The 13,535-nt window shown below is 42.7% G+C and overlaps 1 pseudogene; it reads left to right on the top strand.

Annotated features, from left to right (window-relative positions):
* Window positions 1-10,953: 10,953 nt before the first annotated feature.
* LOC108297905 lies at window positions 10,954-13,520 on the top strand (annotated as a pseudogene).
* The last annotated feature ends 15 nt before the right edge of the window (window positions 13,521-13,535 follow it).

The raw sequence follows: 13,535 nt of genomic DNA, 5'->3' as shown, positions 1-13,535 counted from the left end.
GAATTGACTTCTTTCACTGAGAATAATGCTTTTAAGATTCGTCCAGCTCACATCAATTTTAGTTGCTCATTATTACCTGTTTGTTTCTTGGACACAGATACAAGTCAGTTGTTTAAGCCCCTCCCCTGCTATGCACAGTGACCAAAATGTGCCTACTTACAATTCCAAAGAATTTGATATTCTCACATGTACATATTGCCCCCTGTCTCCTGGCAAAGGCCAGAGATTTGGGGGTTGGATTTCCAATGCAATTGTATAATAGAATAATTTCCTTCTGATCCATGGCCTGATGTCTGACATTTTGTAGAAATGATCACAAATACCGTAGTTAGTCAGGTATACATTACGTACCAGAACAGCTCCTAGCAGTTTACATAAGCTGATTAAACAGGGCAACTCAGTAACCAATTATATTAAATTATCTTTTACTTGGTGTAGTAGCAGGGAATACATAGGCCTTGACTTACTTATTTTTTAAGTCTTCTATTCCAGCCTATTAGAAGCTAAAATGTACAGCCACATTGGGATCTGATTCATTTGGAAGGCCTTTGAAGAAATTTGCACATGAATTTTTAACAAAATTTTTGAGGAAGCTTCAGTCACTGGATGATTTCCTGTAAAACAGACGCCAGAATATATATTTTGCTACTGCTTTCATTTTATTATTTCTTCAAATAACCCCGTAACACTGGCCTTCTGCTGCCTTCAAAACAGGCTAACTCGAGCAGCCATCTCATCAACATTGGCAGCTTCGCCTTGCACCTGCTATAAAGGCAGATCTGCCTCTAAACCCTATGAACCAACCCTGATTTGCATCAAAATTTTAATTCTTTTATGTTTTTGAGAGAGGGTCTCACTCTGTCACTCAAACTGGAGTGCAAGTGGCATGATCATAGCTCATTGTAGCCTCAAACTCTCAGGCTCAAGCATCCTCCTGCTTCAGCCTCCTGAGTAGCTAGGACTACAGACATCTGTGACCACACCCAGCTAATGTGTAAATTTTTTTGTAGAGATGGGGTCTTGCTTTGTTGCCCAGGCTTGTCTCAAACTCTTGGGCTCAATTGATCCTTCCACCTGGGCCCAGCCTGCATCAAAATTTTCCTCTTTTAGTCCCTCACCATTTTGTTGCTTCACACCATCAAACTGTCTCCAAACTTTGATTAAAATGTTGGCCAAATTCAAAGTCACGTAAGGGTGAGCTTGATTCCAAATCCATAGAATAATGCTTTTCTGTCATAGACACAGCCCTGTATGTGGCCCTACAATAATACAGAATTATTAGGAGCTTGGTTTTTTCTATTCTAAGCTATTTTGGGTGACTAAATATGATGTAGGATTATAAAGCAGATTAGATTTTATCTAGTATGTCAGAACTTACACATCTAATTTTAATTAAATAATATTAACACACATTCGGTAGTAACTGTACAGTTCATTATGCTAAATAAAGATAAGTGAATGATATACTATTCATGGTCTCAACAGGCTTAGTATCTAGTCAAGGCAACTGACTGCAAAACAATTACAGAAACAGGAGAAAGAAAGCAGGAAAGGTTTCATAGAAAAGCTGGGCCTTTGCAGGAGAATTGCTTGAACCCAGGAAGCGGAGGTTGCGGTGAGCCGAGATCGTGCCACTGAACCCCAGCCTGGCACCTGGTGACAGAGCGAGATTCTGTCTCAAAAAAATAAATAAATAAAAAGAAAAGCAAAGCTGGGCCTTTAATTATGAGTAGGATACCAAATGTTGGAAGTGAGAGAAAAGGGCATTGAGGTAGACAGGACAGTATAACCCAACGGCATAGAGAAAGGAAAATTGGGCTGAATTTGATTAGTGGTCTAAATGAAGCTGAAGAGTAGGGGTTGTGATTGTATAGTGTGACTTAAAACTGAAAAAGCAGAGTGGCATCACATCAGAAATATATTGAATGCCATCATGAATTCCAAATTTGTTCTCTAGGCTGTGAAGAGTCGCCAGAAAAAAATGAAAAGGAGAAACACATGATCAGGCCTACATTTTAGGAAAAACGCTCTAGCATTGGAATGTAGAATGGTATATAAGTTGAGAAATTGGAAGTGGGGAGATAAATTAAGACAGCCCTTTCAAAAGCCATTCTCCGGTTGGGGAATATGTGTTAGTTCAACCTGGGTGCCAGTTACAGAAACCTGACCTAGAGTAGATATCCAGGGAAGTCCAGAGAGGGAGGAGCTGAAAGAGTGAGCTGAGGCAAAATCTGTTAAGAATAACCAAGAGTAAAAAAACAAAAATAAACAGAGGGCAAATGATTAAAGTCTCCATTAGACTTGGCTTGAGGACCCAAGAGTTGACAAATTGGAGCCAAGATCAAAGTGGGAAGGTGCCTTAAGGAAGGAAGGAGAATGGATGGTAAACACCCTAGAGGCATCCAGACCTTACCTTTATTTGTTAGTGGATATGAGATGCATGGGTATGTTGGTCTGGTTTAAGGGACCAGGGGCAACTAGATATTTCAATGATAGACATACAGTCATGAGACTAGGATCTGGGGCAGTAGAAAAGAGAATGTCAAGAGAATGTCAAGATGGGAACAGATTTTAGAGGTAAAGTTGTCAGGATTTGGTGACCTAATACAGGGAATGGGAGAATCAGAAAAGTGGAAGGGGATTCTGAGATTTCAACACTGAGTAGGAGTAGTGATAATATTACATTAAGATTAGGAAACTAGGAAAAGAAATATATTTATAAAAATGTGATGAGAGAGAAAGAGTGAAAGAGAGATAAAGCAACACTTCAGATGCCTGCAAGATACACAAATATAGATATCCTTAGAAATTAGGTCTGGCATTACTGAGAAAATTTGGAGACAGAGATGAAGCCTTCTTAGCTTGATGCAAAAGTAATCACAGCTTTTGCCATCATGGCAAAGTTTTGTAGAGATAGGGTCTTGCTTTGTTGCCCAGGCTGGTCTCAAACTCCTGGGCTCAATTGATCCTTCCACCTGGGCCCAGCCTACATCAAAATTTTCCTCCTTTAATCCCTCACCATGTTGTTGATTCATGCCATCAAAATGTCTTCAAACTTTGATTTAAATGGTGGCCAAATTCAAAGGCACATAGGGGTGAGCTTGATTCCAAATCTGTAGAGTAATGCTTAATCCCTCACCACATTGTTGTTCACAGCATCACCACTATTATGGCAAAAACTGCAATTACTTTTGTGCCAATCTAATACATAACAGTATTAGTTGAAGATGTGGAATAGTTGAGATCATCAAAGGAAAATGTAGCAAGTTTATGAAAATCAAAGAAAGAAGTCTATGGGAACTCATTTTAAGTGTGGGCAAGGAAAATAAACCATTCAAGGAAAGAGCCTACTCATAGCAGATTCTGAGATTTCGCTACTGAGTGACAGAGAGAGTGATGATACCATGATACTGTAAGGCAGATAAATAATCTAGAAAGAGAAACAGTTTTGATATTGGATGGTTGGGTGCTGAGAGAAAAATTCACACAGCTAGGATGGGACACATGAGAATGCAAGAACACAAAGGCCATGCATTAAATTTAAAGAAATGGTAGCTAGAAAAGTTAGAAAGAATGAGATCTTTGGTGACATTAAAGATGGAAATCAGGAAACTGAAGGGCAGATTTCTTCTTGAAAACAATGTACCCTTAGAAGACCATACTCACATTAAAATCAAGCTAACATTCCTCAGAACTCCACTTTTGAAATTCCTTTCAGAGACAGTTCACCAGCTAAATAAAAAGTCAGAGGGTATCCACTGTTGACATTCATGTACGTCTGGTGCTTTCTTTCTCTCTTATACTCCTTCCCCTTCGCTCTTCCCTTCTCTGTCTCACATTTACCTAGCTTAGTTCGTTATTCTTCTCTTTCTGCCAAATACAGTAGTTCTGACCCTACCCCTTTGTTTCATGAAAGCTTCTGCTGGTGTTGGCCTCTGACCAGACACAGGGTAGAAGAACTATACAGGGCAGGGGTAGGTGGGTCAAGGCACAGAGGGATCCAGGAAATAAATATCTGATGAACCTTGAAAATACTATGCTAAGCAAAAGAATCCAATCACACACAAAAAACACATATTGTATGATTTAATTTACATGGAATGTCCAGAATAGGCACATCCACAGAGGAAAAAAAAATAGATTAGGGATTCCTAAGGAGTTAGAGAAGAGGGAATAGGAAGTAACTACCATTCTACCACAGGAATGAGGTTTTTGTTTCTCAGATAATAGAAAATGCCTGGAATTACAGTATTACAGAGTACTGATGGTTGCACAACTTTGTGAATATACTCAAAACTACTGAATTGTGCGCTTTGAAAGTGTTATGATATGTGAACTATATCTAAATTCTTAAAGAATGTATTGTGAGCAGGCATGAGAAACAGAGATCATTTCCTTCCAGAGCTTACTGCCTATTATAAATGATAAATTCAGGATTCTTTTATTATAATGTACTCTACCACATATGCAGGTATCTTCTGGCCTTCTTTACATCACACTGTGGGAAGTGGAGCTCAGGGAACTGGTATAATTGCTGACACTTTGGCTACTGGCATTGCTGGTGTTAGTAAACTATTCTTTGTCTCTGACCCTGGGGTCTTGTGTACGCTGCCAGCATCTATATAGCTGACTAACTTATTAACTTGTACATAGCGTAAAATCTCAGACTCTTCAACGTTCTTGGCATGGACTGTAAAATATTCAATTCAAATTTCTCATTTAAAAAACTTTAAAGCTAAATCACAGTATTGTATTTAATTTCATGAAAGCTGAGGATGAAGAAATCTATAGGAAGCAAAAGCTTGTTACTTTATGAAATAGATTTTGTTAGCATTTGTCATGCCTTATTTCTCTTTATTTTATATACACATATTAGAGTTCCATTTTGAATACACAACTCCAAAGAGGAGTCTCTGACTTTTTCTTGTTGGTATTTGCTGACTTTCCATTTCTAACAGCATCTTTGAAGGACTAAGGAATAGAGACCTAAAATGAAGAATCACTGGTGAACGCAGGAATTGGCGATCAATTTATTCTTGGATATCAGGAAAAATGGTGGTATGAAAAATAATTTGGAACAGACTGCTTCTTGAAGTGTATCATAATTTCAGAGTAACTTTTATACAATAGATACATGCTAAGTGATACAGTACTTCATTATGAATTGGGTTATCTCGCCACTTTTTACTCTGGGGGTATTAATAGGGGTTGTTCTAGAACTTTGCAAACAATTTTGTGTAGTTGTTTTTTAACTGTTCTTAGATTTCTGAGTTCTTCTATATAGCATTGTTGTTAATGATTACTTAGTTTATAGTATCCTATCAAGACTGATTTTTAATTTGAATAACATGGTCTGCAAGGTCATGACCATTTTATAACGACAAAATTCACATATTTCTACTAATTTTTTTGGCAAATATAAACAACATTTTATAAAGAATTTTTTTTTTTTTTTTGAGACGGAGTTTCGCTCTTGTTACCCAGGCTGGAGTGCAATGGCGCGATCTCAGCTCACCGCAACCTCCGCCTCCTGGGTTCAGGCAATTCTCCTGCCTCAGCCTCCTGAGTAGCTGGGATTACAGGCACGTGCCACCATTACAGGCACGTGCCCAGCTAATTTTTGTATTTTTAGTAGAGACGGGGTTTCACCGTGTTGACCAGGATGGTCTCGATCTCTTGACCTCGTGATCCACCCGTCTCGGCCTCCCAAAGTGCTGGGATTACAAGCTTGAGCCACCGCGCCCGGCCTTATAAAAAATTTTTAAAGATACGTACATCAACTGAGTTTTAAGATTTCAGTCAAAAAATTAAACAAATGGTCACGACCATTTTATGATGACAAAATTTACATATTTCTACTGAATTTTTTGACAAATGTAAACATTTTATAAAGTTTATTTAAAGATATCTACATCAAATGGGTTTTAAGACTTCAGGCAAAAAATTAAACAAATGAGTAAATTAAGTCTTAAAAATAATAAACTCTAATACTTTATGCAGTAGTGTTAATTAAACAGTATTCTAGGGCTTAATATATTCCTTTACCTTGGTTGGGTCACCATGGGTCTAGTTGAATTTGTTCCTTCAATATTGCATTTCTTCTTTAATAATACTTAGCACATTTTATTGTATTTGTTGTTTACAGTATTTTTCCTCCTCTAGAGTGCAAGCTTCTCAAGGGCAGGAAATGTATTCCTTTGTCTTTCCATCCTGAGCACCTACACCAGCACCTGGAACAGGGTAGATATGAAGTAAATGGATGTTGATTCTCCAGGTAGACACGGCATTTAGAAAGGTATCTCATAGTTAAACAGATTTTGCCAAAAAAATTGATTTTTAAATGTTGATATGGTTTGGCTCTGTATCCCCACCCAAATCTCATGTTGAATTATAATTCCCATGTTGGCAGAGGGGCCTGATGAGAGGTGACTGGATCATGGGGATCAATTGCCCCCTTGCTATACTCATAATAGTGCATGCGTTATCATGAGATCTTGTAATTTAAAGGTGTGTGGCACTTCCCCCTTTACTCTCTCTCTCTCTCTCCTGCCACCATGTGAAGACACGCTTGCTTCCCCTTCACCATTCCATCATACTTATTAGTTTCCTGAGGCCTCCCAGCCATGCTTCCTGTACAGCCTGCAGAACTGTGAGTCAATTAAACCTCCTTTCTTCATAAATTACCCAGTCTCAGGTAGTTCTTTAAAACAGTGTGAGAGTGGAGTAACTAACTCAAATGTATACTAGATGATATATACTTACAAGGAACATTCTTTGTATTCATGTATGTGGAAACATGAAATAATCACTGTTATAGGCTGAATTGTGCCTGCCAAAATGTACATGTTGAAGTCCCAACCCCCATATCTCAGAATGTGACTGTATTTGGAGATAAGGCCTTTAAAGAGGTAATTAAGTTAAAATATGGTCATTAGAGTTGGCCCTAATCCAATATGATGAGTTATAGGAGGCAGTTAGGACACAGACACACAGAGGAAAAACCAAGTGAAGACACAGGAAGGAGACAGCCATGTGCAAGCCAAGGAGAGAGGCCTCAGAAGAAACCAACTCTGCTAATACCTGACTTCAGACTGACTTCTAGCCTTCAGATTTGTGACAAAATAAATTTATGTTCTTTAAGCCATGTCTGTGGTACTTTGTTGTGGCAGTCTTAGCAACTAATACAATAGCTAGAAAACTAGTAAAATCACTACAAGATTGTTTAGGTAAATGTAGGATCAAAATAATTCTCATGCTCCTATGGGACTATTAATGCATACTATATTAGAGCCTCTTCCCCTGTACAGAAAACATCACACAATAGTGACCCAGTATTTCTTTTCTTTAGTGTCTTTCTTTAACACAAATTTGTGCACATACTGACAGTTTCTTATTCACAGAGTCGCACTCTGTCACTCAGAGTGCTGGGGCTACAGGTGCACATCACCACACCCAGCTAATTTTTTAGAACTTTTATAGCGATGAGAGTCTCACTATGTTGCCAGGGCTCAGTTAGGCTCAAGTGATCCTCCTGCCTCAGCCTCCCAAAGTGCTAGTATTATAGGTATGAGCCATCACACTGCCCCCACCCCTTTTTAATGACATAATCCCTCAGCTCCTGAGTAGAAACACGGAACCTCGTCACACTTAATATATTTTTTTATTTCTTTCTTTCCTTTTTTTCTGAGATGGAGTCTCACTCTGTCACCCAGGCTGGAGTGCAATGGTATGGTCTAGGCTCACTGCAACCTCTGCCTCCTGGGTTCAAGTTGTTCTCTTGCTTCAGCCTCCCGAGTAGCTGGGACTACAGGCACATGCCACTACACCCAGCTAATTTTTGTATTTTTAGTAGAGACAAGGTTTCACCATGTTGGCCAGGCTGGTCTCGAACTCTTGACCTCAGCTTATCTGCCAACCTTGACCTCCCAAAGTGCTGGGATTATAGGCATGAGCCACCATGCCCAGCCATCTCTAATACTTTCTAAAACATCTTCTAATTTCTCTTTAACTAGGGACTATCATCTGCCTCTTCAGCATTATTAATTTACTAGCATAACATGTGGGACACGAACCTTATCTTAGAAAACTATGAATGATAAACAATTAATGAAAACACAAAAAGAAGAGCTAGTTATTTTAAGAAATGTTATTGTTCTTCATATTTAATTTTGATATCAGAATTGACTTAATTTCATCACAGGAAGGGCCTGGTATCATATTCTTTTTAAAGGAGGCAATTGTTTTTCATATAATTTTTTTTTCTAGAAAAGTTAAAAGCAAAGAATAGCAATATTCACAGTTTTTCTGAAAACCAATATGTTACAATCTTTTGAAATCCAAGAGCTTATTTCTAACAAGACATATCCAATTCTAGAGAGCCATGTAGATAGTTCCTTCAATATAACAATGAACCACATTAGCAGATTTATCAGAAGAACATTTCTAGCCATAGCAGAATATTCATAAGCCATCAAATTTAGTTTGAGAGTAAAGGCCTCGGATTTCATAAAGACATGGTAAGTTAATTCTTAAGAGAAATCTAGTTTGTGATGTACTTCAAATGATGTATTATCAAACTTATTGTTATCTATCCTTTTTATGAGGACGTAGAAATGTTTTCTGACTTAAGAGTAGACAGTAACTCAGCTCAAGATTTCCTCTTTTTAGGGTAAAAATTATGGTAAATGTGGACAATGTTTATCAATTAATTATTAATCAAATAAAAAACTACAAACGTTCAGTGACTTCAGCTACCATCAGTTCATTAGGAAGGGCTGAGTGTAAAGTGCCAGATAACCAGCTGAAAAGTGAAAACAAAATCAGGGTAATTCATGTGCGCCTTGTTGTTTTTGGTGTTTTTGTTTTGTTTTGTTTTTTTATGACTACATCCAGTCAATCAAATCAATCGTTTATTTCTTTTTCATCAAGGTGACTGTGCTGTCTGGTTGACTTGGGACCAACTCAGAAGAAAACTATTCCACTCTTAGTCTTACCTGGCTCATTTTTCCTTTTTAATGGGAGAAAAAAGATTATCAATTATCCTCTTGCAAAACCTCCTTGTCCCTCCAGTTTTTCCTCTATGCCTTCCTGCTAAAACTAGCAACTTGGAGGTCACAATTCTTTGACCTCATCAACTCCAAAGCTTTTTATTTCTGCTCCATTTTAGCTGCACATCCCTTGACCACACTTTAGTTTGTACAGCATTTAGCACATGATATTCATTTTGATAAAGCCCCTATGTGATTCTCATGGAAGGAAATTGTGGACCACACTTGAAGGAACACTATTCTGGATTTTAGTGTATGGAGTGGGGGATGGTTGAGAGAGGTCTCATTTGAAGTCCTCTGTTTTCCTTGTGAAACAGGTGAGTTTGTGTGCTTCGCTGTTCCTCATCCCACTGGCCACACTCTTATACATCCTTAAATGTACACACCAAGGCTGGGTACAGTGGCTCATGCCTGTAATCCCACCATTTTGGGAGGCTGAGATGGGTGGATCACTCGAAATCAGGAGTTTGAGACACACCTGGTCAACATGGTGAAACCCCATCGCTACTAAAAATACAAAAATTAGCCAGGCATGGTGGTGCACATCTGTAGTTCCAGCTAATCAGCTGTTCGGGGATGGGGCAGGAGAATCGTTTGAACCCAGGAGGTGGAAGTTGCAGTGAGCCTAGACCATACCATTGCACTCCAGCCTGGGCGACAGAGTGAGACTCTGTCTCAAAATAAATAAATAAATAAACAAACAAACAAACACACACACACACACACCAAAGTAAAACTTTTTTTTTTTTTTTAAGAGATGGAGTCTTGTTATGTCACCCAAGCTGGTCTTCACTACTGGGCTCAAGCAATCCTTCTGCCTAGGCTTCCCAAATCACTGGGATTACAGGTGTAAGCCACCACACCTGGCCAAAAGTGAAACTTTTTGTGATAACTTCTCCCACCCAAATGATCAATTTCATTTAGCGTCACTAGGATATCGCATTCATGTATTTATCGCAGTACTTCTCATACACTGTAATAATTGATTGCTTGCATCTCCTCAAAATAGTCTTCCTCAAGGATTTATTGTTTGTCTTCCTTTTTCTTCATTCTTTCCACATTCACTGTGCAATATCATCCAGGCCTATGGCTTCAACAAAACACACATAACTGATGATTATCAGATGTGTATCTCTAGCCCACATATTTTTCCTGAACTACAGATTCATACTTCCAGTAGTCTACTGGACATTTCCACTTAATTGTTTATAGGCATTCCATGTGTCAATGCCCAAAACAACTTATTTACTTCCGGTGCTCCCAACCCTTAACCCAAACCCTCTCCTTTTCTAATCTCTACCTAGGTAAATGGCACCACTATGTACTGTTATTGAAGCCAGAAACAAAGCCGTCATTCTACAGTCCTCTCTTCCTTTATTTATTTAATGCTGTCAGTTATTCGTCTGAGATGTTTCTAAAATCTCTATTATCCAGTCTCCCACTGCTATTGCCGTGGATAAAAGGTAGTTTATAGTACATGATAGTTTATGGTACAGCTGAGAGTAAATAATAATATTACTGGATAAAAGGTAAATTAATTATAGCAAATCCTTCAATAAGATCATTTTATTCAATGTCATCTTCTTATAACATTGATAAGAAAAAAAATTGCCACCCACTCCCGCTGCCCCCTCTGGCCCGCACCTCTAGCTCACAGCAGCCGCTCCCGGCTGGGCGGCCGCAGCCCGCGTGGACGCTCCGAGCGCCCCCGGACGGACGGGACCGGCTCCCTGGCTGGCGGGCGAGCGGGCGGCCGCGCCCGGACGGCAGCGCGGGGGTTAAGTGGCCCAAGTAAACCTAGTTCGGCGATCGGCGCCGGAGATTCGCGAGCCCAGCGCCCCGCGCGGCCGCCCGCCGGCCTCCCGCCAGCCCGCCGCAACCCGCGGCTCCGCGCCCAGCCGCGCCCGAGCCAGCCCCGCGGCAGGAAAGCATGAAGGGAGCCACCAGGCATCTCAATGGAGAGGAGGACGCCGGCGGGAGGGAAGACTCCATCCTCGTCATGGGTCCTGCAGTGACCAGTCCTCCGACTCGCCCCCAATCCTGGAGGCCATCCGCACCCCGAGATCAGAGGCCGAAGATCAAGCTTGAGACTCTCCAAGAGGGAGGTGTCCAGTCTGCTAAGCTATACGCAGGACTTGACGGGCAATGGCGACGGGGAAGATGGGGATGGCTCTGACACCCCAGTGTTGCCGAAGCTCTCCCGGGAAACCAGGACTCGGTCAGAAAGCCCAGGTGTCCGAACCCGAAATAACAACAGTGCCTCCAGCAGGGAGAGGCACAGGCCTTCCCTACGTTCCACCCGAGGCCGGCAGGGCCGCAGCCATGTGGAGGAGTCCCCCGTGGAGTTCCCGGCTACCAGGTCCCTGAGACGGTGGGCGACAGCATCGGCAGGCACGCCATGGTCGTCCCCTCCCAGCCCTTACCTCACCATTGACCTGACAGACGATACAGAGGACACAGATGTGATGCCCCAGAGCAGCAGTACCCCCTACGCCCGCCTAGCCCAGGACAGCCAGCAGGAGGGCATGGAGTCCCCGCAGGTGGAGGCAGACAGTAGAGATGGAGACAGTTCAGAGTATCAGGATGGGAAGGAGTTTGGAATAGGGGACCTCGTGTGGGGGAAGATCAAGGGCTTCTCCTGGTGGCTTGCCATGGTGGTATCTTGGAAGGCCACCTCCAAGCGACAGGCCACGTCGGGCATGCGGTGGGTCCAGTGGTTTGGCGATGGCAAGTTCTCCGAGGTCTCTGCAGACAAACTGGTGGCACTGGGGCTGTTCAGCCAGCACTTTAATTTGGCCACCTTCAATAAGCTCGTCTCCTATCGAAAAGCCATGTACCATGCTCTCGAGAAAGCTAGGGTGCGAGCTGGCAAGACCTTCCCCAGCAGCCCTGGAGACTCATTGGAGGACCAGCTGAAGCCCATGCTGGAGTGGGCCCACGGGGGCTTCAAGCCCACTGGGATCGAGGGCCTCAAACCCAACAACACGCAACCAGTGGTTAATAAGTCGAAGGTGCGTCGTGCAGGCAGTAGGAAATTAGAATCAAAGAAATACGAGAACAAGACTCGAAGACGCACAGCTGACGACTCAGCCGCCTCTGACTACTGCCCCCCACCCAAGCGCCTCAAGACAAATTGCTATAACAACGGCAAAGACCGAGGGGATGAAGATCAGACCCGAGAACAAATGGCTTCAGATGTTGCCAACAAGAAGAGCAGCCTGGAAGATGGCTGTTTGTCTTGTGGCAGGAAAAATCCTGTGTCCTTTCACCCTCTCTTTGAGGGGGGCCTCTGTCAGACATGCCGGGATCGGTTCCTCGAGCTGTTTTACATGTATGATGATGACGGCTATCAGTCTTACTGCACGGTGTGCTGTGAGGGCCGAGAGCTGGGCTCTGCAGCAACACAAGCTGCTGCCGGTGCTTCTGTGTGGAGTGCTTGGAGGTGCTGGTGGGCACAGGCACAGCGGCCGAGGCCAAGCTGCAGGAGCCCTGGAGCTGCTACATGTGCCTCCCGCAGCGCTGTCACGGCACCTGCGGCGCCGGAAGGACTGGAACGTGCGCCTACAGGCCTTCTTCGCCAGTGACACGGGGCTTGAATATGAAGCCCCCAAGCTGTACCCTGCCATTCCCGCAGCCCGAAGGCGGCCCATTCGAGTCCTGTCCCTGTTTGATGGAATCGCAACATGCTACCTAGTCCTCAAAGAGTTGGGCATAAAGGTGGGAAAGTACGTCGCCTCTGAAGCGTGTGAGGAGTCCATCGCTGTTGGAACCGTGAAGCACGAGGGGAATATCAAATACGTGAACGATGTGAGGAACATCACAAAGAAAAATATTGAAGAATGGGGCCCATTTGACTTGGTGATTGGTGGAAGCCCATGCAATGATCTCTCAAATGTGAATCCAGCCAGGAAAGGCCTATATGAGGGAACAGGCCGGCTCTTCTTTGAATTTTACCACCTGCTGAATTACTCATGCCCCAAGGAGGGTGATGACCGGCCGTTCTTCTGGATGTTTGAGAATGTTGTCGCCATGACTGTTGGCGACAAGAGGGACATCTCGCGGTTCCTGGAGTGTAATCCAGTGATGATTGATGCCATCAAAGTTTCTGCTGCTCACAGGGCCCGATATTTTTGGGGCAACCTTCCTGGGATGAACAGGCCCGTGATAGCTGCAGGACTGCTTGCAATACAATAGGATAGCCAAGTTAAAGAAAGGACAGACAATAACCACCAAGTCGAACTCAATCAAACAGGGGAAAAACCAACTTTTCCCTGTTGTCATGAATGGCAAAGAAGATGTTCTGTGGTGCGCTGAGCTCGAAAGGATCTTTGGCTTTCCTGTGCACTAAACAGACGTTTCCAACATGGGCCGTGGCGCCCGCCAGAAGCTGCTGGGAAGGTCCTGGAGTGTGCCTGTCATCCGACACCTCTTCGCCCCTCTGAAGGACTACTTTGCATGCGAATAGTTCCAGCCAGGCCCCAAAGCCAC

The sequence above is a fragment of the Cebus imitator genome, unplaced genomic scaffold (genome assembly GCF_001604975.1).
Source record: "Cebus imitator isolate Cc_AM_T3 unplaced genomic scaffold, Cebus_imitator-1.0 Scaffold858, whole genome shotgun sequence".
In the NCBI taxonomy this organism is placed as follows: domain Eukaryota; kingdom Metazoa; phylum Chordata; class Mammalia; order Primates; family Cebidae; genus Cebus; species Cebus imitator.
Note: the sequence above shows the minus strand (reverse complement) of the source record. Positions and strands in the feature narration are given on the sequence as shown.